General features: G+C 37.5%; 1 non-coding gene across 1 annotated transcript; it reads right to left on the reverse strand.

The window, feature by feature from the left end:
• Positions 1-4,412: 4,412 nt before the first annotated feature.
• On the reverse strand, positions 4,413-4,520 carry LOC112724752 (small nucleolar RNA R71). Its single transcript, XR_003163900.1, has one exon. It is a non-coding gene; the product is annotated as a small nucleolar RNA R71 (small nucleolar RNA).
• Between the last annotated feature and the right edge of the window lie 1,319 nt (positions 4,521-5,839).

Below are 5,839 nucleotides of genomic sequence, written 5' to 3' on the forward strand. Positions count from 1 at the left end.
TAATATGCATGGTATCATAAAGTCCCCGGGATCTTTAAGCTTTTCTGGGAAGCGTTTTAGAATGACTGCTGATGAGCGGATAATTTATACGCTTTTTGACATTGCTTTTAGTATGTTTTTAGTAGGATCTAGTTACTTTTAGGGATATTTTCATTAGTTTTTATGTTAAATTCACATTTCTGGACTTTACTATGAGTTTGTATATTTTTCTGTGATTTTAGGTATTTTCTGGCTGAAATTGAGGGACTTGAGCAGAAATCAGATTCAGAGGTTGAAAAAGGACTGCTGATGCTGTTGGATTCTGACCTCCCTGCACTCAAAGTAGATTTTCTGGAGCTACAAAACTTGAAATGGCGCGCTTCCAATTGCGTTGGAAAGTAGACATCCAGGGCTTTCCAGCAATATATAATAGTCCATACTTTGGCGAAGAATAGACGACGTAAACTGGCGTTCAACGCCAGCCTTCTACCCAAATCTGGCGTCCAGCGCCAGAAAAGGATCCAAAACCAGAGTTGAACGCCAGAAATGGATCAAAACCTGGCGTTCAACTCCACAAATGGCCTCTGCACGTGCAACACTCAGGCTCAGCCCAAACACACACCAAGTGGGCCCAGGAAGTGGATTTATGCATCAATTACTTACTCATGTAAACCCTAGTAGCTAGTTTATTATAAATAGGACCTTTTACTATTGTATTAGGCATCTTTTGATCATCTTAGGATCTTAGGATCATCTTTGAACGCATTGTTCTTAGACCATGGGGTCCGGCCATCTCGGCCATGCCTGGACCTTCACTTATTTACTTTTAACGGTAGAGTTTCTACACTCCATAGATTAAGGTGTGGAGCTCTGCTGTTCCTCAAAGATTAATGCAAAGTACTACTGTTTTCTATTCAATTCTTCTTATTTCGCTTCTAAGATATCCATTCGCACCCAAGAACGTGATGAAGGTGATGATTATGTGTGACGCTCATTATCCTTCTCCCTTAGGAGCACGTGCCTGACAAACACTTCTGTTCTACATGAAATAAGCTAGAATGAATATCTCTTAGATCTCCTAACCAGAATCTTCGTGGCGTACGCTAGAATGATGACAGCATTCAAGAGAATCCGGAAAGTCTAAACCTTGTCTGTGGTATTCCGAGTAGGATTCAATGATTGAATGACTGTGACGAGCTCCTAACTCGCGATTGCAGGGCGTTAGTGACAGACGCAAAAGGATAGTAAATCCTATTCCAGCATGATCGAGAACCGACAGATGAATAGCCGTGCCGTGACAGGGTGCGTGAGCATATTATTCACTGAGAGGATAAGATGAAGCCATTGACAAGGGTGATGCCTCCAAACGATTAGCCGTTCCGTGACAGGGCATTGGATCATTTTCCCGAGAGATGACCGAAAGTAGCCATTGACAGTGGTGATGTATCACATAAAGCCAGCCATGGAAAGGAGTGAGACTGATTGGATGAAGATAGCAGGAAAGCAGAGGTTCAGAGGAACGAAAAGCATCTCCATTCGCTTATCTGAAATTCCTACCAATGATTTACATAAGTATTTCTATCCCTTCTTTTATTTATTATTCGAAAACACCATTATTATTTTATATCCGCCTGACTGAGATTTACAAGGTGACCATAGCTTGCTTCATACCAACAATCTCCGTGGGATTCGACCCTTACTCACGTAAGGTATTACTTGGACGACCCAGTGCACTTGCTGGTTAGTTGTATCGAAGTTGTGAACCATGGTATTGGCACCATGTTCTTGGCGCCATTGCCAGGGAGAGAAAGAGCCATGAATTTTACATAATTAAAGTGTAATCACGATTACGCGTACCAAGTTGCTCACGTTGCCAGGGATTGTTCGAGCCTGGACATCACAATTTCGTGCACCAAGTTTTTGGCGCCGTTGCCGGGGATTGTCTGAGTTTTCGGCAAGCTTTTGGTCCGGTAACATCAGTGCCAAGTTTGGATCCGGCAACAACACCAAGTTTTTGGCGCCGTTGCCGGGGATTGTTCGAGTTTGGACAACTGACGGTTCATCTTGTTGCTCAGATTAGGTAATTTTCTTTTTATTTTATTTTCAAAAATATTTCTAAAATTTTCTCATCTGTTTTCGAAAAAAATATAAAAATGTTTTCAAAAAAATTTTTATTCAAAATTTTTAAGAATGAATTCTAGTGTTTCATGAAGCATGTAAAGCCTGGCTGGCTGTAAAGCCATGTCTAAATTTATTTGGACTGAGGCTTGCAATTTGTTATCAAGAGCAATATACTCTCGTGTTAAATGCTGAAGCTTGGCTGGCCTTTGGCCATGTCTAGTGTTTTGGACCGGAGCTTTCATTAAAAGCTTGGCTGGCTAGTGAGCCATGTCTAATTCCTGGACTGAAGCTTTAGACTAAGAATGCAAGATTCCTGGAATTCATATTAAAAATTTTGGAATCCTTATTTTTCTTTTACATATAAATTTTCGAGAAAAATCCAAAAAAAATTAGAAAATCATAAAAATCAAAAATATTTTCTGTTTCTTGTTTGAGTCTTGAGTCATGTTATAAGTTTGGTGTCAATTGCATATGCATCGTGCATTTTTCGAAAATTCATGCATTCATAGTGTTCTTCATGATCTTCAAGTTGTTCTTGGTAAGTCTTCTTGTTTGATCTTGATGAATTTTTGTTTTGTGTTGTATAGTGTTTTTCATATGCATTCTTGAATTCTTGGTGTCTAGGCATTAAAGAATTCTAAGTTTGGTGTCTTGCATGTTTTCTTTGCATTAAAAAAATTTTTTCAAAAATATGTTCTTGATGTTCATCATGACATTCATAGTATTCTTGGTGTTCATCTTGACATTCATAGCATTCTTGCATGCATTCATTGTTTTGATCTAAAAATTTCATGCATTGCATCTTTTTAGTGTTTTTGTCTCTCATCATAAAAATTCAAAAATAAAAAAAATATATCTTTCCCTTTTTCTCTCATCAAATTCGAAAATTGAGTTGACTTTTTAAAAATTTTTAAAAATCAAATTGTTTCTCATGAGTCAAATCAAATTTTCAATTTGAAAATCTTATCTTTTTCAAAATCTTTTTCAAAAATCAAATCTTTTTCAAAATTCTTAGTTATTTTCGAAAATTCCAAAAATATTTTTCAAAAATCTTTTTCTTATTTTTATACCAAATTTTTGAAAATAACATAATCAATTAATGTTTTGATTCAAAAATTTGAAGTTTGTTACTTGCTTGTTAAGAAAGATTCAAACTTTGAGTTCTAGAATCATATCTTGTGATTTCTTATGAATCAAGTCATTAATTGAGATTTTAAAAATCAAATCTTTTTCAAAATTAGTTTCTAAAATATTTTCTTATCTTATCTTTTTCAAAAATATCTTTTCAAAATATCTTTTCTAACTTCCTAACTTCTTATCTTTTCAAAATTTGTTTCAACTAACTAACTAACTTTTTGTTTATTTCTTAACTTTTTCAAAACTACCTAAATAACTCTCTCTCTCTCTCTCTAATTTTTGAAAATATCTTCCCTCTTTTTCAAAAATTTCTTTTTAATTAACTAATTATTCTTATTTTTTATTTTTGATTTTAAAAAAATTTTCGAAAAAAAAACTAACATTTTTCAAAAACCATTTTCGAAAATTACTAACTCTTTTTCAAAAATATTTTCGAAAATTCTCCCCCTCCCATCTCATTCTATTTATTCATCTACTAACATCCCATCTCACATCTCAAGCCTCCTCACAGTTGTGTTTCTTCCATTACATTACATTCTTTGTCTCCCCCTCTTTTCCTCCACTCACAAAGGGATCCCTATACTGTGATATAAAGGATCTCTATTATTATTATTATTATTCTGTGCCTTCTTCTTTGTCATATGAGCAGGAGCAAGGATAAGAACATTCTTGTGGAAGCAGATCCAGAACCTGAAAGGACTCTGAAGAGAAAATTAAGAGAAGCTAAATTACAACAATCCAGAGATAATCTTTCAGAAATTTTCGAACAGGAGAAGGAGATGGCAGCCGAAAATAATAATAATGTAAGGAAGATGCTTGGTGACTTCACTGCACCTAATTCCAATTTACATGGAAGAAGCATCTACATTCCTGCCATTGGAGCAAACAACTTTGAGCTGAAACCTCAGTTAGTTTCTCTGATGCAGCAGAACTGCAAGTTTCATGGACTTCCATCTGAAGATCCTTTTCAGTTCTTAACTGAATTCTTGCAAATATGTGATACTGTTAAGACTAATGGAGTAGATCCTGAAGTCTACAGGCTCATGCTTTTCCCTTTTGCTGTAAGAGACAGAGCTAGATTATGGTTGGATTCTCAACCCAAAGACAGCCTGAACTCTTGGGATAAGCTGGTCACGGCTTTCTTAGCCAAGTACTTTCCTCCTCAAAAGCTGAGCAAGCTTAGAGCTGATGTCCAAACCTTCAGACAGAAAGAAGGTGAATCCCTCTATGAAGCTTGGGAAAGATACAAACAGTTGACCAAAAAGTGTCCTTCTGACATGCTTTCAGAATGGACCATCCTGGATATATTCTATGATGGTTTATCTGAGCTATCAAAGATGTCACTGGACACTTCTGCAGGTGGATCCATTCACCTAAAGAAAACGCCTGCAGAAGCTCAAGAACTCATTGATATGGTTGCTAATAACCAGTTCATGTACACTTCTGAGAGGAATCCTGTGAATAATGGGACGCCTATGAAGAAGGGAGTTCTTGAAGTTGATACTCTGAATGCCATATTGGCTCAGAATAAAATATTGACTCAGCAAGTCAATATGATCTCTCAGAGTCTGCATGGAATGCAAGCTGCATCCAACAGTACTCAAGAGGAATCTTCTGAAGAAGAAGCTTATGATCCTGAGAACCCTGCAATAGCAGAGGTGAATTACTTAGGTGAACCTTATGGAAACACCTATAATCCATCATGGAGAAATCATCCGAATTTCTCATGGAAGGATCAAAAGCCTCAACAAGGCTTTAATAATGGTGGAAGAAACAGGTTTAGCAATAGCAAGCCTTTTCCATCATCCACTCAGCAACAGACAGAGAACTCTGAACAGAATGCTTCTAATTTAGCAAATTTAGTCTCTAATCTATCTAAAGCCACTGTGAGTTTCATGAATGAAACAGGGTCTTCCATTAAAAATTTGGAAGCACAAGTGGGCCAGCTGAGTAAAAGGATCACTGAAATCCCTCCTAGTACTCTCCCAAGCAATACAGAAGAGAATCCAAAGGGAGAGTGCAAGGCCATTGACATAAGCGCCATTGCCGAACCTGTGAGGAGAGGAGAGGACGTGAATCCCAAGGAGGAAGACCTCCTGGGACGTCCAGTGGTCAATAAGGAGCTTCCCTCTGAGGAACCAAAGGACTCTGAGGCTCATCTAGAGACCATAGAGATTCCATTGAACCTCCTTATGCCCTTCATGAGCTCTGATGAGTATTCCTCTTCTGAAGAGAATGAGGATGTTACTGAAGAGCAAACTGCCAAGTTTCTTGGTGCAATCATGAAGCTGAATGCCAAACTATTTGGCATTGATACTTGGGAAGTTGAACCTCCCTTGTTCATCAATGAACTAAGTGATCTGGATCAACTGACATTGCCTCAGAAGAGACAGGATCCTGGAAAGTTCATATTACCCTGTACCATAGGCACCATGATCTTTAAGGCTCTGTGTGACCTTGGTTCAGGAATAAACCTCATGCCCCTCTCTGTAATAGAGAAACTGGGAATCTATGGGGTGCAAGCTGCTAGAATCTCATTAGAGATGGCAGATAATTCAAGAAAACAGGCTTATGGACAAGTAGAGGACGTGTTAGTAAAGGT

The sequence above is a fragment of the Arachis hypogaea genome, chromosome 11 (genome assembly GCF_003086295.3).
Source record: "Arachis hypogaea cultivar Tifrunner chromosome 11, arahy.Tifrunner.gnm2.J5K5, whole genome shotgun sequence".
In the NCBI taxonomy this organism is placed as follows: domain Eukaryota; kingdom Viridiplantae; phylum Streptophyta; class Magnoliopsida; order Fabales; family Fabaceae; genus Arachis; species Arachis hypogaea.